The sequence below is a fragment of the Pseudophryne corroboree genome, chromosome 4, assembly GCF_028390025.1.
Source record: "Pseudophryne corroboree isolate aPseCor3 chromosome 4, aPseCor3.hap2, whole genome shotgun sequence".
NCBI classification, from domain to species: Eukaryota; Metazoa; Chordata; class Amphibia; order Anura; family Myobatrachidae; genus Pseudophryne; species Pseudophryne corroboree.
The window spans coordinates 640,552,171-640,577,217 of NC_086447.1; the positions used below are offsets into that span (position 1 = coordinate 640,552,171).

The 25,047-nt window shown below is 48.3% G+C and overlaps 1 protein-coding gene and 2 pseudogenes across 1 annotated transcript in view; 2 read left to right on the forward strand and 1 right to left on the reverse strand.

The window, feature by feature from the left end:
• The window catches only part of LOC134910085 (protein unc-93 homolog A-like), a 373,717-nt gene that overhangs the window by 143,367 nt on the left and 205,303 nt on the right, over positions 1-25,047 (forward strand). The gene's annotated exons all lie outside the window — the stretch shown is intronic.
• LOC134912028 (5S ribosomal RNA) lies at positions 12,412-12,531 on the reverse strand (annotated as a pseudogene).
• Positions 14,390-14,509, forward strand: LOC134913686 (5S ribosomal RNA; annotated as a pseudogene).

Below are 25,047 nucleotides of genomic sequence, written 5' to 3' on the forward strand. Positions count from 1 at the left end.
TTTATTCGTAATTCCCCCTAGTAGTAGTAGCGTCCTTATACGTAATGCCCTCCCCAGTTGTAGTAGCGTCCTTATACGTAGTGCACCCCCAGTAGTAGAAGCGTCCTTATACATAATGCGCCCCCAGTAGTAGTACCGTCCTTATACATAATGCCCCCCAGTAGTAGCATCCTTATATGTAATGCTCTCCCCCCAGTAGTAGTAGTATTGTTATACGTAATGCCCCCCCAGTAATAGTAGCATCCTTTACATAATGCCCCCAAGTAGTAGTATCGTCCTTAAACGTAATGACCCCCCCCCAGTAGTAGCGTCATTACACGTAATGGCCCCCCATTAGTAGCATCGTTACACGTAATGCCCCCCCTGTAGTAGTAGCGTCCTTAAAGCACACATAAACACACACAGACATACCACACACACACAATTCACACACACACACACACACACACACACACACACACACACACACACACACACACATTTCCCTCTCACCCTTCACTTACCTAAGCCAGTCTCCCACTGAGTCTGTACACTACAGCAGCCTGGTCCGTGTAGCTCCGCTTCCTTTGGTCCCGTTTAGCCCTGCCCCCTTCTGTCCCGTACATAGCGATGTCCAGTCACACAGGTGAGGGGAGGGGAGGGAGGAGGATTTTCATGCTGCAAGCGCCGCTGCCAGTGCCTGTCATACAGTGACAGGCACAGCAGCAGCAGCAGGGGGGACAGGATGGCGCAGCAGGGAAGGAATGCAGAGCAGGGTGAGTGCCTCTCCGTCCCAGCACCTCCCTGCACTGCATCCCTTCGCTGAGCAGGTAGCGCCGGGCCTGTCTGTAACAACTGTTTCTCCTCCAATTTTTAAACGTACTGTGATTATCCCAGCTTGTAAAGCAGTAAGAACCTTATTTCCAATCCCTGTAACTGTAGTGGGAACACACAGTGTTAAAGAATTGAACCAATGCTTATTGCAACTGAAATGTCTAGTGGCCTCCGAGTCTATGTACCAGCAATCCTTCCTATGACTGCTACATTCAGTGCTGACTTGTTTGGCTTGTCACGCTGCTTCTGCGCACCACTGGAATTTCTCATTCTGCAATCTGAAGCTTTATGTCCTATCTTGTGGCATACAAAACATTTGAATTTGTGCTGTTTGGACTTTGTGCCCTTTCTTATCAAGGCAGAACCCTCAGCTATGGTCTTGACAGGAATACATTCTTGGAACTGCAGCAACTTGGCCCTTACAATCTCCATTGTCAGTTTAGTGTCATTTGACTCTAACGCAACCACCAAAATATCTAATTCTGGCATCAGATTCTGTAACATAGCCATTGCCACTTCTTCCTCGTCCTCCTGTGCCCCCCACAGATGCCAACTGCTGAGTATTGACAATAACTTGTCAATGTAATCATTCATGCTGCACCACAGCTAAACGTATCGTCCCAATGGCTCTGTCTACATCATCTGGGTTTGGACCTGCTACTGGGTCTATAGTAACCTTCCACAACTTTTCCCGCTTAAGCTGCATCTCCATGGCAAACTTCCATGTAGCATAGTTCTCTGAGCCTTTCAGTTTAGCAAAGTTCATGCTGTGTCCTGTGCTATACATCCTTTCTGCACTTGTATAAAATGTCACTTTAATCTTTGTCAGTGTGATTACTCAAAAGCACTCAGAGGGTTAATCTTCAGGCACACGTGGGTCTGGGGCACGGGACTGGGCCCATAACCTGTTGGCAGAGTGTATTGGATTGCCTGGTGCAGTGACATCAGTCTGCACACTTAATGAACTTAAACAGCAATGCAGGGTTATTCAGTAAACACACAGGTGGTTTGGATGTATTATTGATATAGGTCATACTTACCTACATTTTGGCTGCTCTCTGCGGGAGAGAGCAGCCAGGTCAGCTCAGAGGGCGGGCAGGGGAGGCTGTGACGTCGTGGAGGGGGTGGGCCGGAGGCAGGACGGGGCGGAGAAAGGGCGAAGTGGGGGCGGAGCAAGGGCGGGGTCATGACGATGCCTCTTTTAAGCCACGCCCCCGCTCTGTAATGCCGCGATCACCGGCATTACACTGCAGGGGGCATGGCTATGATGACGCAATTCAGCAAGAATCGCGTCATCAACTGCCCGGACCGCCCACTTTACACACTAAGTGGGCGGACGGGCAGGGGGGACCCCACGAATCGGGAGACTTGCCTGCTCTTCCGGGGGGCCGGGAGGGTCACCCGATTTTCGGGAGCCTCCCGGCCATTCCGGGAGAGTAGGCAAGTATGATATAGGTAACTGACCCCCTTATATCATACAAGGTAACACAGCAGTGGTAGCGGTACTTATCAGGCTGATTGTGTGGATGCGGTATCTCAGCAGAAGTTATCTCGGGTGTTGAGGGACAGAGAACTGCATACATGCACGCGGGGGGGGGGGGGGGTTCCAAGTACCTGGAAACCCCCTCTGCCCGCCGTTCCATTAGTGTAGCTGACCAATGCTTTTTTTTATATACAGAGGAGCACCTCCATTGCGGCAGCTGTAGCTGCGGTGTCCTTATATTTCCTTTGAGAGGCTGAATGTAGTGGGTGCTGCGGCACACGGCTCTCCTCTCAGGCAGCTCCATATGGGGGAGACCAAGCTGGCTGGCTGAGGCTCGGACTTTGACAGCAGGTTGTGTGAATCTTGCATGCCGGGGGAAGGGGGTGAGGTGGCGGGTGCCGAGGTGAAGGGTGGTGAGAGGGGGCCGGGTGTCCTGATAGCTTCAGCTGTGTATCTGCATGGGGCAGGGGCAGAGAGTTGAGAAGGAGGGTGTCTTTAACAAATTGACTTAATATACACACAAACTTATTTGCATAGTAGTGAGGGTCTAAATATGTGCAATACATACACACACATATATATATATATATATATATACATACACATACACATCACAGGAAGGAGAGGCACTCTACGGATTCTTCAGAAAGTGACCACACAGACAAGCAAACAGCAATTTTACATTCCTGAGAATTTATGCTTCATGTTTCAATTAACACTTTGTAACTCAAACAGCAATGAGCTTTTATATACAGATGAACAGACACCTAATGGGCCTAATTCTGAGTTGATCGCAGCATCAAATTTGTTAGCAGATGGGCAAAACCATGGGGGTAATTCCAAGTTGATCGCAGCAGGATTTTTGTTAGCAATTGGGCAAAACCATGGAGGTCATTCCGAGTTGTTCGCTCGCAAGGCGATTTTAGCAGAGTTGCTCACGCTAAGCCGCCGCCTACTGGGAGTGAATCTTAGCATCTTAAAAATGCGAACGATGTATTCGCAATATTGCGATTACACACCTCGTAGCAGTTTCTGAGTAGCTTCAGACTTACTCGGCATCTGCGATCAGTTCAGTGCTTGTCGTTCCTGGTTTGACGTCACAAACACTCCCAGCGTTCGCCCAGACACTCCTCCGTTTCTCCGGCCACTCCCGCGTTTTTTCCGGAAACGGTAGCGTTTTTTCCCACACGCCCATAAAACGGCCTGTTTCCGCCCAGTAACACCCATTTCCTGTCAATCACATTACGATCGCCAGAACGATGAAAAAGCCGTGAGTAAAATTCCTAAGTGCATAGCAAATTTACTTGGCGCAGTCGCAGTGCGAACATTGCGCATGCGCATTAAGCGGAAAATCGCTGCGATGCGAAGATTTTTACCGAGCGAACAACTCGGAATGAGGGCCCATGGGCACTGCAGGGGAGGCAGATTTAACATGTGCAGAGAGAGTTAGATTTGGGTGTGGTGTATTCAATCTGCAATCTAATTTGCAGTGTAAAAATAAAGCAGACAGTATTTACCCTGCACAGAAACAAAATAACCCACCCAAAACTAACTCTTTCTGCACGTTATACCTGCCCCCCCTGCAGTGCACATGGGCCCTCATTCCGAGTTGTTCGCTCGCAAGGCGAATGTAGCAGAGTTACACACGCTAAGCCGCCGCCTACTGGGAGTGAATCTTAGCTTCTTAAAATTGCGACCGACGTACGCGCAATATTGCGATTACAAACGAGTTAGCAGTTTCAGAGTAGCTCCAGACTTACTCTGCCTGTGCGATCATTTCAGTGCTTGTCGTTCCTGGTTGACGTCACAAACACACCCAGCGTTCGCCCAGGCACTCCCACCGTTTCCCCGGCCACTCCTGCGTTTTTTCCGGAAACGGTAGCGTTTTCAGCCACACGCCCCTGAAACGCCGTGTATCCGCCCAGTAACACCCATTTCCTGTCAATCACATTACGATCGCCGGAGCGAAGAAAAAGCCGTGAGTAAAAATACTTTCTTCATAGTAAAGTTACTTGGCGCAGTCGCAGTGCGAACATTGCGCATGCGTACAAAGCGGATTTTCACTGCGATGCGATGAAAAATACCGAGCGAACAACTCGGAATGAGGGCCATGGTTTTGCCCAACTGCTAAAAAATTTCCTTCTGCGATCAACTTGGAATTACCCCCAATAAGCGTACACACACACACTAATTCTTCCAATTGTGCCTGGTATCAATACAGCCATTAAAATTCACAATTACCTTCACAGATATGGGATCCGGTCTGAAGATCGACAGTGTCTAGGTCGACAATGTTTAGGTCGACCACTATAGGTCGACAGTCACTAGGTCGACATGGATGGAAGGTCGACAGGGTTTCTAGGTCGACATGTGCTAGGTCGACAGGTCTAAAGGTCGACATGAGGAATTTTTTCTAAGCACTCCCTGAAAACAGTCAGTTGACACCCAGAAAACGCCCCTTTTCTGTCAATCTTCTTGCGCCCGCCAGTGCGGAAAAAAATGTCGCTAGAACCTGTGCAAAACCACAAAAGCCTTTGTACCCGTACATCACGCACGCGCATTGCGGTGCATACGCATGTGCAGAAATGCCATTTTTTATCCTGATCGCTGCGCTGCGAACAGCAGCTAGCGATCAACTCGGAATGACCCCCCAAGTCGGTTAATCCACATTGCTTCTCTTTGTAACAACTTTCTATTCCTAGCACCTCCTCGTTTGCTCTCTGGTATGTGATCTATCATTTTATAATGCAGACTTGCCAGATTATGTCCATGCAGCCTGAAGTGCTTTGTTACCGGCTGATCGACTGACTTTCCTTCAGTCGACTGTTTAATAGCACTCATGTGCTGGGCCATCCTTTCTTTAAACAAACAAGTGGTTTTACCCACATAATAAAATCCACATGGGCTATAAATATAATAGACCACATAACGAGTGGTGCAGGTAAGTATATGCTGAATCTTGAATTTATTCGTATGAGGATGCACCATTGTGTCTCCTGTTTCCAGGTACACACAAGTGTTGTAGCCTAAACATTTGTAGTTTCCTGTTTTTTTGTCATAAAATGTTCCACATGATGATCAGAGAATCCTGAAATATCTGCATGTACAATCTGATCCCGAATGTTATGCCCACGTTTAGATAAGCTGAAAGCTGCATAAGCCTGAGGCCATATAAGAGCCCAATTTTTTGTGATTGGTTGTTTATGACTAAGCAGTTGCTAGGTAGATTAGTGTTTTCTCGGGTATTTTTCCTATAGGATTATAGGGCTGTCCGTCAAGGGTTTAGGGGTTGGTCTTGTAATAATATATAAGCCATGGTCATGGGCCTCAGACTTCCTCTTGCCATTTTGGAATGGCCCAGGAAGGCTGAGTACTGCTGGCATTATATATTGTTCATAGTTGTTGCCTTTTGTGTGGGTTCTTATTCCACTTCTAAATATATGTATGTTTGTACCCATCACGCTGTTTCTATCCCCCCCCCCTCCCCATTCTCTCCTTCCTACGTGATGTTCTTTATTACTCTTGGTATTGTGGCTGCTGTGCCCCCCCGATGTGCAGCATCCCTGTGGGTCCCCCCCCCGTCGCTTGTCTGCGGGCATGGGATTCCAGCGCTCTCGGGGGTGTAGCGTGTCCTCCCCGGTCTCCATCACGGCGCCTGCTGGAGCGCAGCGGGGTCGGACCACTGCATCCCACGCTTCTCCCCCTGCTGCTTGGCCGAGCGGCGCGGTGCCCCTGTCACGGAGATCGCTGGTGTGAGCAGCCGCGGTCACGGGGAGTCGTCCCCGGCGCCCGTAGGGCTGCGGGGCTCCCCCCGCCGGTCCTGCTTCTCCCGGCGCGTCTGCTGCCTCCTCCCCGTTGTGGCCCCGGCTGACGGCTCCAGCGCACATGGGGGCCTGGCGTCCCGGGGTTGGCTGCGGGGGGGGGGGAGGGAGCGCTGTGTGTTTCTGGTGAGTGGGGTGTTGCTGGGGCAGCGGCTCTGCAGCGTCCCCACGGCTTTCTGCTGCGCTGGGGGCAGCTGTGGTGCTCCCTCAGGCGGTGGGCTCTGGTTTTTGGGGTCCCTCGCTGGATGTGGGTGGGATAGCCCGACCTGGGCCCCCTGGGTTTGGCGCAGGTTTCCGCTGGCGGGCGCCTTTTCCTGAGTGCGTTGGTTGCCCCCCCCCCTTTTTAGTGGGGGCCTCCGGCCACGGTGCTCGCGGCGAGGCCTCACCTGCGTGGCCTCACCTGCTTTGCCCCCCCCCTCCTCTTCTCACGCTTGGCTGCTCCGTCCTCTCCCCTCCCGTTTCTCGGCTGGCAGGTGCCCCCATATTGCAGGCTGGGACAGTGCGGATTGTGGCGGCGCGGTCGTCTTCGGCAGCCTCGTTCCGCCTGCCTGGCCCTCCTTCTGGTTTTTCGGCGCCGGCAGGGTTTGCCGGGGGTCAGGTCCCTCCATTTTTCCCCGGAGCTCGTACCTGGCCCGTTGCTCGGTCGGTTACCGCGTCTTCCATGTCGCGCTTCCCGGGCCTTCCGTATGCCTCCCCTCACTTTGCCCCCTTTTTTGCTCAGTTTTGGCCCATGGGGTTCAGCCCACATGGTCGGCCATCTCGGGAATTCCCCCGCGACGGCCCCTCCTGGACAATTTTTGCAGCCTCCCAGCTGCCGCTCATTTCCCCACCTTTCCTCTTATGTTTTCCCGGGCTGCGGGCAATTCCCCCCCCCCATGGCTTCCAGCCTACACCATTAGGATGCCCCGTGGGTCAAGGCAGCCCCCCTGCACTATTTCCACTTGCAACCCCGCCCCCCGCCTGTGCCTCCTGTTTCGCCTTTGGAGCGCTGGTGCTCCCTGCGCTTGTTGTCCCCTCTGTTTTGTCTGCGCAGGTGTCTGCGGGTCCGGGGGAGTCGGGGCGTCAGCACGGAGGAACCGGAGGCCGAGGAGGGATGCTTCGGCAGCGGAAGACGCACCGCCGAGATCGGTGGCGGCAGCTGATGGTGTTCCAGGTCCTTCAGGCAACAGTGAGCATGCTGTTGTTTCTCCTTATTGTTACAGTACTTTTAGCTTCTGTAGTGTTCCTCTGGTTCCCCTTGGCGCCCGCGTTAGTTGGCTAGGCTCATTGCGTGGCACGTGGCGTTAGGCGTCTCGGAAAGGCAGGGCGCTGGCGGCTGCTGTTCCCTCCTCCCCCTGCGGTTCGCCCGTACTTTCATCTGTGGTTACGGTTTTTGGGTCTTACGGTTTGTGGCATCGGGTCGCGACCTGCCCCGTATCCTCACATGGTGCAGTTTTGTGTCAGAGCACGCAATTTTATTCTAGGTGGTCAGCAGTGGCATAACGGTTACAGTGTCCGCCTGCAATGCGTGCACCCCGTGTTAGAATCCTGGTGAGGCCAGAAAGTTTTTGTTTACGCTTGGGGAGATTACGACGTTAAGTCCATAGTGATCGGGGTGGTAACGTCGTTTTCCTTGGGGTTGTGGTTGGGGGTCACCCGGCAGGCCGGACCGCACAGTGGGGGCCCAGGTCGCAGGCCCCTCGCAGTTGGCGCTTCTGTTTTGCGCTCCTTGTTGGGGTGGGGTTTTTTCGCTTATGGCAGGGGCAAGTCCACCATAGACGTACACTCCCGTTTTCGTCACTCATGCAAATTTGTGAGGCCTGTTGCCCTTCCAGTTACGGTGCCACAGCCACGAGCGGGTAACCTGCCCATGGTGGTGCGCCGGCGTTTTATGTACGGTCCCGCTGTCCCGCGTCAGGTCCGGCGGAAGGTAGACGCAGATCCGACTTGCGGCTCGTGTGGGCTCTATGCCATTTTTTTATCGTGTTTTTCCCCGCTTCCCCTGCGCCCCTATCCCCGGCAAGTTTTCGGGCCTCGATTAGTTGCCAGTTTTAGGCTGACAGGTGGGTGCCCCTGGGTTTTTCTGTCTCATGTGCCTCTTTTGAGAAATTGGGAGGCATTTTCGGTTTGCAGCTATCCTTCTGTAGGTTGCCAGGTCTTTGTTCGGGGTCCGAGTTTTCGGGGGTTGGCGCTGGGCACAATTGCGGGTTGCTGTCGCCTCCCCGCTGACAGGGTACCGTCACTTTTGAGTTTTAGTAACGACTGCTGGAGGTAACGCGACATTCGGCTTAGGCGGGCGCAGTCGTGGTTAGCTCCCCCCCTTTTGTCAGCAAGTTTATACCCATGGGTGGCGTAGTTTGCAGGACACCTACAGGCCGCTGCGGGGCAGCCAGGTTTCCCTTCCCGCGAGATCGGAGATGTTTTGGTGGATTTGGTCTTCATTCCTATGGTCTTTTTACGGGGAGGTTTTTGGGCCTCCTCCTCCTTGTTTCCTCAGGTCCCCTCAGGTTTTGTGACCGTTGCGACATCTGCTTGTCTGCTGGCAGCGCGGTTTTCCCATCACGCTCCCGGAGTCGGGATGGGTTTGCGGATGCTTTGTCTCATTTTCAGTTTTATAAGTGCCGTGAGTGGGTTCCTTGGGTGGCGACATAGGGTTTCTCATGCTCGTCTTCTGTCGGGTGGATTGTCCAGGCGGGTTGGCTACTCGGACTAGGCATGCGTTGGCTCCTTCCTCGTTTGGGGCGTCTGCTGCGTCCTGGTGTTTTTTCATTAGGTTGGATACAGCGGGTGTGTCCCTGGTAGACGGTTTGATGGTTTTCCTGTTCGAGCGTTATTTGGGAGGTAGGTCCTAGGCGGCCATGTATCCTGCCTTTGCGGGCATTTCCTTCCGTTCTAGGCTAGCCGGCTGGTGGACCCCGCCTGGTTTTTCGCTAGCACTTTAGGGATGGGGCTAGGGTGCGCCCCGCGCCTGCGGATACACGTAGGCCTGCTACGTGGCAAATTTTGGCGGAGTTGCTGGGTGTGCTGCCTCCTGTCGCCGAGTCGGTGTTGGAGGTGGCCCCTGTTTAGATTAGCCTTTGCTTTGACTTTCTTCTGGGTTTTGCGGGTAAGCGAGGGGTGGCGAGCAGCAGGCATTTCGGGATTCCGGGGCCTTTCTCTGTAACGCGGGTTGCAGGGTGGTCGGTTGCTCTGCAGGATGGTGTGATCCAAATCGGATCAAGCAGCTGGGGGTCGCTATGTGTCCTTGGAGGCCCAGGAGGTGATGGGTGTCTGCCCGGTGCGCCTGGCGCATGAGTATAGATGGGCCTCCGGGGGGCGACCAGTTGCTGATACAGGCGCTCGCTGGTCCTCTCACTAATGTGCAGTGTTGCTGCTGTGTTTGGGTTCAGTACCCATTCCTTGCGGAATGGGGCAGCTGACCATGCGGCAGCCACAGGGTCCTCCACGGCAGCGGTTCAGGAGCAGGGTCGTTGGGGGTAAGCTTCTTGCAGGTCCTATTCCTTGCGGATTGGGGAGGCTACCATGCGGCAGACACAGGGTCCCCCTCGGCAGCTGTTCCGGTGCTGGGCCGTTGGAGGTATACTTCTTAGGTCCTGTTCCTTGCGGATTGGGGAGTCTGCCATGCGGCAGCCACAGGGTCCTCCACGGCGGCTGTTCAGGAGCTGGGGCGTTGGAGGTTTACTCCTTATAGGTCCTATTCCTTGCGGATTGGGGTGGCTGCTGTGCGGCAGTCACAGGTTCCTCCACGGCAGCGGTTCAGGAGCTGGGGCGTTGGGGGTATACTTCTTAGGTCCTATTCCTTGCGGATGGGGGTGGCTACCATGCGGCAGCCACAGGGTCCTCCGCGGCAGCTATTCAGGAGGTGGTCCGTTGGAGGTATACTTTTTAGGTCCTATTCCTTGCGGATGGGGGTGGCTGCCGTGCGGCAGCCATAGGGTCCTCCTCGGCAGCTATTCAAGGGGTGGTCCGTTGGAGGTATACTTCTTAGGTCCTATTCCATACGGATGGGGGTGGCTACCATGCGGAAGCCACAGGTTCCTCCACGGCGGCAATTCAGGAGGTGGGCCGTTGGAGGTATACTTTTTAGGTCCTATTCCTTGAGGATGGGGGTGGCTACCATGCGGCAGCCACAGGGTCCTCCACGGCAGCTATTCAGGAGGTGCTCCATGGAGGGATGCTTACTGTAAGCCTTCTGCATGTGGATAATGTTTAGTTGCGCCTGTTGCGCTAACCCAAAAACTTGTTTACCCGTCGGTTTTTGAACGGGTAGCGTTCAGGAATCGAGGGTGTGAAGTGAATTTTTAAATTTTCCTCCGAGGGGGCCTAATTACAATTGGCTCATCAAAGGTCCACGGGAGGTTTTTTGAGTTTTCTCCTTCACTTGGGTTAATTCTGTTATCTGTCACTTGGTTTTCATATGTGATGTATGTCAGTGTGATGATTTTAGGGTGTTTTTCTTTTGCAGCCATCGATGGTTTGAACAGGAATGGCTGGTTTGGCCACTCTTACATTTTTGGGCGGCAGGGCATTACTTGGCGCTTAGGACAGCTGATGTTTTGGGTTATGGCTTTTAGGTGGTCAGGCATCCTCTGCTTGTACTGCGTCAGCCGCAGTTTCGACAAGGAGGAAGGGGTTAGTCTTCTCCGGCTGGAGTTTTGCAGGTTTTTCTTACCTGGGGTTTTGGTCCTTTCAGTTAGCTTTCTTGTTTTCCTGGTTTTTATTGGTTTGGATGGCGGGGCGGTTTGTTAAACCTTTGTGGCGGGAAGTCGCTACCAACCAGCGGTCAGATGGGCATAAGTGGTCATTGTGGGGCACCCTCTTTAGAAGGACGGCAGGTGTGTCCTTACCTTGCGGTTGGACATTTAGACGTTCCCCTGCGGGAACCGAACGTTTGCCAGAGAAAAGAGTGGTGAGTCCTGCACAATGCGGGTTATGCAGGGAGGAGGCGGTGTTGTGGTTTAGTCCCCTCCTCAGTTTTTGTGTTTCAATCTAAATGACTGGAGCTGGTGTCTGGTAGCGATTTTTTCCTTTGCCATCCTCCAATATAAAACCAATTCAATTACAATTATAGTACAAAGAACAGGTCAGCGATCAATAAATATCGTCTGACCTTTAACTACAGCTAACCGTGTCCATGTCGTTATTTTAGTGTGTCGTTATTTTAGTGGTAAGCTAGCTTAAAGAAGTGTTTATGTCAATCGCAATAAAATTATGGGCGCCTTATAACACGGGAGCATTTCCGTATTCATCAATGATTTCAAATTGCGGTCATTTTGCACAACTGGAAAAATTATTTTAGCCTTTGTGATCAAACGTCGGCTACCTATAGTAAATGAATTGATAAATGTCAGGAATTGTGAATCTGATGCAGAACCCATATTGGCTTTAACCCTTGGTTGTGCTAGAGCTTTTATCCTAGTTTTCGTTAGTAAATCATTAGGGTAACCCTTAGCTAAGAAATGTCCTGTCATCTGTTCTACTTCATCACCTTTCTCACTACAGATGCAATGTACTCTAAGATATTGTGAATAAGGTAAACCTCTTTTTAGAAGCTCTGGGTGATGACTACATGACTGAAGTAGATTGTTACAATCTGTCGGTTTGCTATATAAAGATGTTTGTATCTTATGACCGCAAAGTTTTGTATTCAAAAAAGGGGTTTGTGGGAGCCGCACTGGTCTAGCAACAATTTTTGTACGAAAAGCAACCTGAGTAATGTCCTCTGAGAAACTGAAATTTATGTTATAGAATTGCTTCAGATTAAGGTAACTGTGCATATAGGAAGATAGTATATCTTTTAGGGTGCACTAAATGTAGTTACCATTCAGTGGTGCTCCCATGAGTCAAAAATGTATTGAGAAGAATACCAAATAAGAAAAATGGAAAAAGAAGTAGACTCTTGTTTGGGAGCACTCTTAACTCAGAGGAACTAAGTTGTATACATGTCTTAGGCTGGTAAAATCATGAGTTTAATAAATTCTTATTAAAATATATAGAATTAACGGAGTTCAAATTTTTTTTCGTGTGATTCAAGACTATTGTGCAAAAATATCTATGTCAATTTAATAAATAATTAGCAAAAATTGCTATAGTATAATGTAAGCCGGAAAAAATTTAGAATTCACAAAAAAAGGGGGGGGAAAGGGGAAAAAAAAAGAAGAACACCTACTAGTCTCAAAGGTGTCTGTCAGATGAATATATGACCATCATTCATACTGCAAAAATCCCAAATGGAAAAAGTAGTTGCAGGGAATTAAATCATGGGTCATATGAATCCGAGTACCCATCTGTGACTTAGGATTGGGCAGCAAAATTTATTTGCAGTACCAGGATGTTCCAAGGTGGTCTCCCATCCGAGTACTGGTCCGGCCCTCTACTGCTTAGCTTCCAAGATCGGAAGAGATTGGGCATCTCCAGTGGGGTATGTCCGCAATTTCTTAAGCTATCCCTTTCATTTGTCACTTAATATTGGAAATGGAATCGTTCATATTTTCAACAAGAAAAATGAAAGAAGGGGACAGACACACATGTTGACGGCAGGCTCAAAAAGTGTAGATTAGATATGACAATTATATGGCACGGGAATATCAAGGCCATAAATATCCAATCACATTGAATCCTTCATTATTTGTATTGTACTATACACCAGTCAATTGTATATATATAACAAAATCATTCTTGGTCGTGCTGTCTAAATAGGACAGCAATAAGCATAAATTAATCACCAAGAAAGAACAGGGTATTAACTACAAAGAATCCTTTATAGTTAGTGGGTTAACATCTGTGCTTTTCTCATAACCAAAGATCCACCATTGGTATACAAAATCTCTGAAGTGAACAAAAATGAGAACAGATATTGCAATATCAGGAGTGGTCTCTCATCCAAGTACCACCCTGTCCGCCGCTATCTAGCATTAATGCTCGGATGCAATTAAGCACCATTCGTGGAATACAACTGCAATTAGATGCTTGTGGTATGGTCACCTTCAATCAAAGTCCTGTAATCAAGCCTACCAGCGAAACGTACGTCAGGACCCTTTTGGTCACGTGGTGCGCACACGTGACCTGGAAGCCGGATCTTCACAGCCTGTTACCAGGCAACCACACTAGCCGCAGAAGTTAGCGGCTACTCTCACCCGCCGGAGCTCGATTACGGGCACAAGAGAGGCGGACACTGACACACATCTTTCACCCTTGTGTCTGGAACCCGCTAACAGGGAAACACGACGGGACGCAGCAATATTCCCCCATCTGCTGGAGCTCGATTTCGGGCAGAAGCTGCGGGGTTTAGCTGCACTTATCCCGCTTTACATTCCCACTGCCTGCACCAGAAAACCTGGGATACCAAAATCTACAGATTGGTATTGTATGAAACTAACCAAGTATCTGGTTCAACTACACTAGCACCTGTCATGCTTTATTTATTTAACATCTTTTACTTAGGGTGATTAGCAAATAAGTGCTCTGCTACATTATTGGTTAGTGGTAAGAATATTCTCACATTACCAAGTCTGTTTGGCTTGGATTAATATGTGTCTGCTGCTCATTATAGTATGACTTATGATAGTTCTGCCATATAAGCTTACATCTGTTGTATTCTGACCATATACTCCTTTGCAGGATAATATGCTATATGCTGTGATAAGTAACCTACTGCATATCCTGCATGGGTACACATAGATGGTATACTTATCTAATTATTTGCCCTTCCAACATATGTTTTTTTCAAAAACTTTGATTGAAGGTGACCATACCACAAGCATCTAATTGCAGTTGTATTCCACGAATGGTGCTTAATTGCATCCGAGCATTAATGCTACATAGCGGCGGACAGGGTGGTACTTGGATGAGAGACCACTCCTGATATTGCAATATCTGTTCTCATTTTTGTTCACTTCAGAGATTTTGTATACCAATGGTGGATCTTTGGTTATGAGAAAAGCACAGATGTTAACCCACTAACTATAAAGGATTCTTTGTAGTTAATACCCTGTTCTTTCTTGGTGATTAATTTATGCTTATTGCTGTCCTATTTAGACAGCACGACCAAGAATGATTTTGTTATATATATACAATTGACTGGTGTATAGTACAATACAAATAATGAAGGATTCACTGTGATTGGATATTTATGGCCTTGATATTCCCGTGCCATATAATTGTCATATCTAATCTACACTTTTTGATCCTGCCGTCAACATGTGTGTCTGTCCCCTTCTTTCATTTTTCTTGTTGAAAATATGAACGATTCCATTTCCAATATTAAGTGACAAATGAAAGGGCTAGCTTAAGAAATTGCGGACATACCCCACTGGAGATGCCCAATCTCTTCCGATCTTGGAAGCTAAGCAGTGGAGGGCCGGACCAGTACTCGGATGGGAGACCACCTTGGAACATCCTGGTACTGCAAATAAATTTTGCTGCCCAATCCTAAGTCACAGATGGGTACTCGGATTCATATGACCCATGATTTAATTCCCTGCAACTACTTTTTCCATTTGGGATTTTTGCAGTATGAATGATGGTCATATATTCATCTGACAGACACCTTTGAGACTAGTAGGTGTTCTTCTTTTTTTCCCCCCTTTCCCCCCCTTTTTTGTGAATTCTAAAGTTTTTCCGACTTACATTATACTATAGCAATTTTTGCTAATTATTTATTAAATTGACATAGATATTTTTGCACAATAGTCTTGAATCACACGAAAAAAATTTTGAACTCCGTTAATTCTATATATTTTAATAAGAATTTATTAAACTCATGATTTTACCAGCCTAAGACATGTATACAACTTAGTTCCTCTGAGTTAAGAGTGCTCCCAAACAAGAGTCTACTTCTTTTTCCATTTTTCTTATTTGGTATTCTTCCCGACCGCAAAGTTTTACCTGGACATCCAGAAAATGTATCTCCTGTTTCTGTATGTCATACGTAAATTTAACGTTAGAGTCCAAGCCATTAATGTTCTGCATCATATCACAAAACTCCTGTTTAGTACCTGACCGCAAGAAAAACAAATCATCTATATAATGGGTAAAGAAAGTGATTATAGAGCAATAATCCTGATTTCGAAAAAATAAAAAATTTTCAACAATGAACATAAAAGAATTAGCATACGCCGGAGCTGCGCAAGAACCCATTGCACAGCCCCGAACTTGCAAGAAAAATTAATCATTGGACAATAAATAATTAATTGTAAGAATCATATGTAATAGACTTAAGAAAAAATCTAAATCTGGCCCCTTATACAGGGGATTATCCATAATTAACTCCTTAACTGCCTCTATACCTCTTTCATGTGGTATATTGGTGTATAAACGGACGTCTGCTGTGCACAGCCAGACGTTGTAAGTAACACCCTGCAAATTATTCAATTTGTGCAGAAACGTAGTAGTATCTTTCAAATAGGTACTTTCATTTTGTATCACAGGCTGCAGAAAAAAAATCCACATATCTAGAAACCTGATAAAACACAGATTCCCGGGTGGAAATTATCGGACGCCCAGGTGGTTTGCTATAATTCTTATGCAGTTTAGGAATGGTATAAAAAATTGGCACACAAGGAGTTGAATTAAAAATAGCTTGTTTAACATCTGCACCAATAATGCCCTTAGATATAGCTGTATCAAGTACACCTTCCAAAGAGCATAAATATTCCTCTGTAGGATCATGGGCTAGTTTAACATAAATAGACACATCAGACAACTAACCATATATCTCATCTTTATAATCTGCAAGATCTTGAATTACTAGGGCACCTCCCTTATCAGGTGCACGAAATACTAAATCTCTATAAGCAGCAATATCTTTCAGAGCTTTATGCTCAGCACGAGTCAAATTATATGTCGTTTACCCAGACAAGCATCTGGGTGTCACAACTGAGGGCCTGAGCTGACGGGAGGCAGCCTCAGTTGTAGGGGCTGAGATGTACCGGAACCTGGGAGGTTGTATCAGACCCCTGGACATGTAAGTAACATGAATAATAACTGCCCGAAGGCGTGACCACGACAACTTGGATAAAAGTCAATGATGTTTATTATGACAACTCCGCAACACAGCAGCAGTAAAAGAAAACGTAAAAGTCAGCAAAGAATAAATACAGTTCCTGGGTACTACAGGATGGCAGGAGCCACAGGGCACTGGTAGTGTGAGATAGTTCTTATGATCTTCTAGATGGAAAGTCCTTACCAGGCCCGACTGTAGCAATGGAGATAACCCAGGATTGTGCCAGCTGGTGTTCCAGGAAAAGCTGGGTTGCTGAAGATAAAACAGCTGCTGTGGATACTGGCTGGAACCAGACTGTTGTTAGCACGGAGTGGATACTGGCTGGAACCAGTTAAATAATAAATGAACTTGGGAGCGATGAAATATGAACTGAAATGTAGAACTTGAGAGCGGAGAAATAATAATACCGGTGGAGAGTGGTAAAGTGTAGAAAGGACACCGGCCCTTTAAGGGAAGCTGTACTCTGCTGGAAGCTGAGCTGGAAGCAGGTAATGTTGTAGCTGTAAACAGATGAATCCACAATGGATTGGAGAGTCAGGCTACACCGCAGGTGGAATGCTGGTGCGGGTCTCTATGGTGGAAGTCTTGAGACAGGAGCTGGAACCTGGAAGACAATCACAGGAGAGAGACAAACAGGAACTAGGTTTGACAACCAAAGCACTGACGCCTTCCTTGCTCAGGCACAGTGTATTTATACCTGCAGCAAGGAAGGGATTGGCTAGGCAATTATGCAGATTATCAATACTGAGAACAGATTGGTGGAAATGATCAGCTGACAGAATCCAAGATGGCTGCGCCCATGCAGACACTTGGAGGGAAGTTTGGTTTGTAATCCATGTGGTAATGAAAACAGTAATGGCGGCGCCGGCCACCGGAGACAGGAGGCGCCAGGCTGACAGATGCACATCCAACCATGCGGACACAGCGGAGGCGGCGGCTGACGTAATCGCCACTCAGACACTCTGCATGCAGAAGTTCAGGGACGGCGGCGGAGGCCGCGGGAGACGCCATGCCAGGTGTAATATGGCGTTTACTGTGACAGCGTCCCAGAGTGACAGGAGAGGATACAGGAACGTACACATCAGGACAACAGACGGGATCCGGTCCCGGAGCGCCGAGCCAGCCCCAGGAGGCATCCGATGGGTAAGAAATGGCGTCCAGATACCCGGATCGTGACAGCACCCCCCCCCTTTAGGAGTGGCCCCAGGACACTTCTTTGGCTTTTGAGGAAACTTGGAATGGAATCTCCGGACCAAGGCAGGAGCATGGACATCAGAAGCATTGGTCCATGAACGTTCCTCAGGACCATAACCCTTCCAGTCAATAAGATATTGTAGTTGACCGTAACGGTGACGTGAGTCCAGGATCTTGGCCACTTCATACTCAACGCCTCGTTCAGTTTGGACTTTCGGAGTTGGAGGAAGTGAGGAATGAAACCGATTCAAGATCAGCGGTTTCAACAGGGAAACATGGAATGTCCTGGGTATTTTTAAGAAGGGAGGCAACTGGAGTCTGTAAGCAACAGGATTGATGACTTGTTCAATCTTGAAAGGACCGATATAGCGAGGTGCAAACTTCATACTGGGAACTCTTAACCTCAAATTCTTCGTGGATAACCATACCCGATCACCCACCTTGAGAGCAGGAACTGCTCGACGCTTCTTATCCGCAAACTTCTTGTACCTGAACGATGCCTTGAGCAGAGCTGATCGTACGCTCTTCCAGATATTGGCAAACTGATGCAAGGTGATATCCACTGCGGGAACAGAAGTTGCTGGAAGCGGTTGGAACTCAGGGACTTTAGGGTGGAATCCAAAGTTAGTGAAGAATGGTGTTGAAGCAGATGAAGAATGATACTGGTTGTTATGACAGAACTCGGCCCAGGGAAGTAATTGAACCCAGTCATCTTGAGAGGAGGACACATAGATGCGGAGGAAGGCCTCCAAGTCCTGATTCACCTTCTCGGTTTGACCATTGGTCTGAGGATGGTAAGCCGTGGAAAACTTTAGCTTGACTTGGAGGACTTGACATAAACTTCGCCAGAATTTGGCTGTGAATTGAACTCCTCGATCTGAGATAATTTCTTCAGGAAGACCGTGGAGTCGGAAGATCTCTTGTATGAATACTTGAGCCAACTTGGAAGCTGACGGAAGACCGGTGAGAGGAATGAAGTGTGCCATCTTGGTGAACCGGTCAACTACCACCCAGATGGTATTGAACTTGTTGCACATGGGTAAGTCTGTAATGAAATCCATCGACAAGTGGGTCCATGGTCGACGGGGAACGGATAGTGGAACCAGTTGCCCCGCAGGCGACTGGCGGGATACTTTATGTTGGGCACACTTTGGGCAAGATGCAATAAACTCCAAGACGTCCTTTTTCAGAGTTGGCCACCAATAGGACCTAGAGATAAACTCCAGGGTTTTTTGGATACCTGTATGTCCGGCAAAACGGGTAGCATGGGCCCAATGCATGAGCTTCTTCCTTAGCATCGGCTTCACAAAACTTTTCCCTGATGGGGGCGTAGAGTCCATCCCTACCGTGGAGAATGCCAACGGATTTATAATAGGATGCTTGTCTGAAGACTCTGACTCATTTTCTTGCTCCCATGAGCGGGAAAGGGCATCGGCCTTGCGATTCTGAGAGCCCGGACAGAACTGGAGTTTAAAGTCGAACCTGGAAAAGAAAGGTGCCCATCTGGCCTGACGAGAGTTGAGACATTGTGCGCCCTTCAGGTATAAAAGGTTCTTGTGGTCTGTAAGTATGGTGATTGAATGAGAAGCTCCCTCCAACAGATACCTCCACTCTTCTAGAGCGAGCTTGATGGCTAGCAACTCCTGGTCGCCAATGGCATAGTTGCGCTCAGCTGGGGAGAACTTCCGGGAGAAGAAACTGCAAGGGTGTAAATGGCCATCTTTAGCCCTCTGAAATAACACCGCTCCTACTCCAACGGAGGAGGCATCCACCTCTAAGATGAAAGGAGAGTCGATGTCAGGCTGTTTCAGAACAGGCGCAGAGATGAACCTTTGTTTTAAAAGATGAAATGCTTGCATGGCTTCTTCAGACCACTTGGACGGGTTAGCACCCTTCTTAGTGAAAGCAGTAATAGGCGCCACAATGGTGGAAAAGTCTCGTATAAACTTTCGGTAATAGTTGGCGAACCCTAAGAACCTCTGGACCCCTTTGAGGGTTAAGGGTACCGGCCAATTTTGGATTGCTTGTAGTTTCTCAGGATCCATCTCTAGTCCGGAACCGGACACAATGTACCCTAGAAACGGAATGGACTTGACTTCAAAGATGCATTTTTCTAATTTGCAATAGAGATGATTGACACGGAGACGGGACAGAACCTCTTTAACCCAAAAACGATGTTCCTCTAAATCGTTGGCAAAAATGAGGATATCGTCTAGATAGACCACGACATGACGGTATAGAATGTCTCTGAAGATCTCATTGACAAAATGCTGGAAGACAGCTGGAGCATTGCTCAATCCGAAGGGCATGACGAGGTACTCATAATGTCCGTCACGGGTGTTAAAGGCGGTCTTCCACTCGTCACCCTCACGGATCCGGATGAGATTGTATGCACCTCGCAAGTCCAGCTTTGTAAAGATGGTAGCTCCGCTAACTCTGTCAAAGAGCTCAGTAATCAGGGGTAAAGGATAACGGTTCTTGATGGTAATGTCGTTCAAACCTCTGTAGTCGATGCACGGCCGCAGACCACCATCTTTCTTTTTTACAAAAAAGAAGCCTGCGCCGGCTGGAGAAGAAGAAGGTCGAATGAACCCCTTTGCTAGGTTCTCTTTAATATATTCCTCCATAGAATGCGTCTCAGGCAGAGACAACGGATAAGTTCGGCCTCGAGGTGGAACCTTCCCTGGAACGAGATCAATCAGACAGTCCCATTCTCTATGAGGAGGAAGGATATCAGCAGAAGCTTTACTGAACACATCCGTGAAATCTTGATATGGAGGAGGTGGAACATCAGACGACCTGGGGGAGGAAGAACAGACAGGCAATACTTTAAACAAACATGTCTCAGCACAGGAGGAACCCCATGCCAGGATTTGCGTAGGCGTCCAATCAATTGTAGGATTGTGAAGACGGAGCCATGGAAGGCCCAGGACCACAGGATGTGTGGCTCTTAGAATCACTAAAAAAGAAATAAGTTCGGAATGAAGAACTCCCACTCTCAGACGAACTGGTAGAGTCCTTAAAGAAATAACTGCATCAAAAATTTTGCTGCCATCCACGGCAGTTAAAGAAATGGACGAAGGAAGTCTCTCGGTGGGTAGGGACCACCGTTTAACATAGGCTTCGGTAATAAAGTTCCCAGCTGCTCCGGAATCAAGGAGGGCAATGACGTTCCGATAACGTTGAGCAACTTGAAGCGAGACTGGGAAATTACAATCTTGAGGAGATGAAGAGGAGATCATTACTCCTAGCCGGCCCTCTCCTTGGCGAGCTAGGATTTGGAGTTTCCCGGACGTTTGGGACAGGCATTAATGGTGTGAGACGGAGCTGCACAATAGAGACAGAGAAACTCGGAGAGACGTCTTCGGCGCTCAGCAGGAGTTAAACGGGAACGGCCAAGTTGCATGGGCTCATCTTTAGATGGTGACAGTTGACGAGGAGGAGGAGCAGAAGATTTTGGAGCAGATGATCTTCCACGCTCAGTTGCTCTCTCTCTGAAACGTAAATCAACTTTCGTGCAGAGTGAGATTAGCTCATCTAACTTAGAAGGTAAGTCTCTGGTAGCTAACTCATCTTTAATACGCTCAGATAAGCCATGCCAGAATGCAGCATACAGGGCCTCGTCGTTCCATGCCAGTTCGGATGCCAGGATCTGGAACTGTATCAGATATTGTCCTACAGTACGTGACCCCTGGCGTAAACGGAGAATCTCGGATGAAGCTGAGGTTACCCGGCCTGGCTCGTCGAAGATGCGCCTGAATGTTGACACGAAGGCAGTGTAGGAAGATAGCAGGGTGTCGGACCTCTCCCATAACGGTGATGCCCAATCAAGGGCTGAGCCACTGAGAAGAGAAATAATGTAGGCAATTTTTGTACGGTCACTGGGAAAATTGCCAGGTTGTAGCTCAAACTGAATCTCACACTGGTTGAGAAATCCCCTGCAGAATCTTGGAGATCCGTCAAATTTTGGCATTGGAAGATGAAGACGTGGAGCAGAAATGGGTAAGGTGGGTGGGGTTATAGCTGGAGTCACTGTGGTTGACGCACCAGACGCGCCTGATCCACGGAGAGTTGTCTGAATCCCATCCAGCCGAGTAGAGAGATCCTGGAGACAGCGGATGATGTGGCCCTGTGCAGCCTCCTGATGTTCTAGTCGGGCTGCCAGTTCTTGCATCGGCCTAGCCGCTTGATCCTGGTCTCCGGCTGGATTCATTAGGTCAGTGCTTACTGTCACAACTGAGGGCCTGAGCTGACGGGAGGCAGCCTCAGTTGTAGGGGCTGAGATGTACCGGAACCTGGGAGGTTGTATCAAACCCCTGGACATGTAAGTAACATGAATAATAACTGCCCGAAGGCGTGACCACGACAACTTGGATAAAAGTCAATGATGTTTATTATGACAACTCCGCAACACAGCAGCAGTAAAAGAAAACGTAAAAGTCAGCAAAGAATAAATACAGTTCCTGGGTACTACAGGATGGCAGGAGCCACAGGGCACTGGTAGTGTGAGATAGTTCTTATGATCTTCTAGATGGAAAGTCCTTACCAGGCCCGACTGTAGCAATGGAGATAACCCAGGATTGTGCCAGCTGGTGTTCCAGGAAAAGCTGGGTTGCTGAAGATAAAACAGCTGCTGTGGATACTGGCTGGAACCAGACTGTTGTTAGCACGGAGTGGATACTGGCTGGAACCAGTTAAATAATAAATGAACTTGGGAGCGATGAAATATGAACTGAAATGTAGAACTTGAGAGCGGAGAAATAATAATACCGGTGGAGAGTGGTAAAGTGTAGAAAGGACACCGGCCCTTTAAGGGAAGCTGTACTCTGCTGGAAGCTGAGCTGGAAGCAGGTAATGTTGTAGCTGTAAACAGATGAATCCACAATGGATTGGAGAGTCAGGCTACACCGCAGGTGGAATGCTGGTGCGGGTCTCTATGGTGGAAGTCTTGAGACAGGAGCTGGAACCTGGAAGACAATCACAGGAGAGAGACAAACAGGAACTAGGTTTGACAACCAAAGCACTGACGCCTTCCTTGCTCAGGCACAGTGTATTTATACCTGCAGCAAGGAAGGGATTGGCTAGGCAATTATGCAGATTATCAATACTGAGAACAGATTGGTGGAAATGATCAGCTGACAGAATCCAAGATGGCTGCGCCCATGCAGACACTTGGAGGGAAGTTTGGTTTGTAATCCATGTGGTAATGAAAACAGTAATGGCGGCGCCGGCCACCGGAGACAGGAGGCGCCAGGCTGACAGATGCACATCCAACCATGCGGACACAGCGGAGGCGGCGGCTGACGTAATCGCCACTCAGACACTCTGCATGCAGAAGTTCAGGGACGGCGGCGGAGGCCGCGGGAGACGCCATGCCAGGTGTAATATGGCGTTTACTGTGACAGCGTCCCAGAGTGACAGGAGAGGATACAGGAACGTACACATCAGGACAACAGACGGGATCCGGTCCCGGAGCGCCGAGCCAGCCCCAGGAGGCATCCGATGGGTAAGAAATGGCGTCCAGATACCCGGATCGTGACACTGGGTAAACAACTTAATAGCTGCATTTACCGAGACTGGATCAAAATATGACTTACTGTAGCTTTAATAGGGCATGCATCAGCTAAAACCGGTGTGTCTTTCTGTTTATCAAAGTGTTCTCTCAGGTGTAGTTGCTTACCAAATCTTGCCAGATCAACCTTACTAGACAAATCATCAAAGGTATTTGTAGGTACAAATGATAAACCTTTTTGCAAAACACACAATTCTACATCTGTAAATGTCCTGGAAGATAAATTATGTACTATTTCTTGGCTTTTACTGGCTTTTTTGCCTTGGTGCTCACATTGCCTGCCCCGTCTGGTTCTCGTTCTACGCGGGGCTCTCTCTGCGCACGAGTCCTTACCCCTAAAGGGAAATGTCTTTGTGCTGAACTGGTACCGGCTATGGCAATGTCCGAATCACTCTGTGAGTTGTAGAGATGAGCGGGTTCGGTTCCTCGGAATCCGAACCCGCCCGAACTTCATGTTTTTTTTCACGGGTCCGAGCGACTCGGATCTTCCCGCCTTGCTCGGTTAACCCGAGCGCGCCCGAACGTCATCATGACGCTGTCGGATTCTCGCGAGGCTCGGATTCTATCGCGAGACTCGGATTCTATATAAGGAGCCGCGCGTCGCCGCCATTTTCACTCGTGCATTGAGATTGATAGGGAGAGGACGTGTCTGGCGTCCTCTCCATTAGAATAGAGATAGATTAGATAGAGAGAGAGAGATTGTGCAGAGTCGCAGACAGAGTTAGTTTACCACAGTCAGTGACCAGTGCAGTTGCTAGTTAACTTTTATTTAATATAATATATCCGTTCACTTCTCTCTGCTATATCCGTTCTCTGCCTGAAAAAAAAAACGATACACAGCACAGTCAGTCACACAGTGTGACTCAGTCTGTGTGCACTCAGCTCAGCCCAGTGTGCTGCACAGTCATCAATGTATAAATTAAAAGCTTATAATTAATTGTGGGGGAGACTGGGGAGCACTGCAGGTTGTTAGCAGGAGCCAGGAGTACAATTATATTAATTAACAGTGCACACTTTTGCTGCAGGAGTGGTGACCAGTGCCTGACCACCAGTATAGTATTGTTGTATACTACTAATATCTCTTTAAATATCAACCAGTCTATATTAGCAGCAGACACAGTACAGTGCGGTAGTTCACGGCTGTGGCTACCTCTGTGTCGGCACACGGCAGGCAGTCCGTCCGACCAGAATTGTATTATTTATTATTATATACCTACCACCTAACCGTGGTTTTTTTTTCATTCTTTATACCGTCATAGTGTCATCCTAATTGTTACGAGTATACTACTATCTCTTTATCAACCAGTGTACAGTGCGGTAGTTCACGGCTGTGGCTACCTCTGTGTCGGCACACGGCAGGCAGTCCGTCCGACCAGAATTGTATTATTTATTATTATATACCTACCACCTAACCGTGGTTTTTTTTTCATTCTTTATACCGTCATAGTGTCATCCTAATTGTTACGAGTATACTACTATCTCTTTATCAACCAGTGTACAGTGCGGTAGTTCACGGCTGTGGCTACCTCTGTGTCGGCACACGGCAGGCAGTCCGTCCGACCAGAATTGTATTATTTATTATTATATACCTACCACCTAACCGTGGTTTTTTTTTCATTCTTTATACCGTCATAGTGTCATCCTAATTGTTACGAGTATACTACTATCTCTTTATCAACCAGTGTACAGTGCGGTAGTTCACGGCTGTGGCTACCTCTGTGTCGGCACACGGCAGGCAGTCCGTCCGACCAGAATTGTATTATTTATTATTATATACCTACCACCTAACCGTGGTTTTTTTTTTCATTCTTTATACCGTCATAGTGTCATCCTAATTGTTACGAGTATACTACTATCTCTTTATCAACCAGTGTACAGTGCGGTAGTTCACGGCTGTGGCTACCTCTGTGTCGGCACACGGCAGGCAGTCCGTCCGACCAGAATTGTATTATTTATTATTATATACCTACCACCTAACCGTGGTTTTTTTTTCATTCTTTATACCGTCATAGTGTCATCCTAATTGTTACGAGTATACTACTATCTCTTTATCAACCAGTGTACAGTGCGGTAGTTCACGGCTGTGGCTACCTCTGTGTCGGCAGTCGGCAGGCAGTCCGTCCATCCATAATTGTATTATTATTATAATATATACCACCTAACCGTGGTTTTTTTATACCAC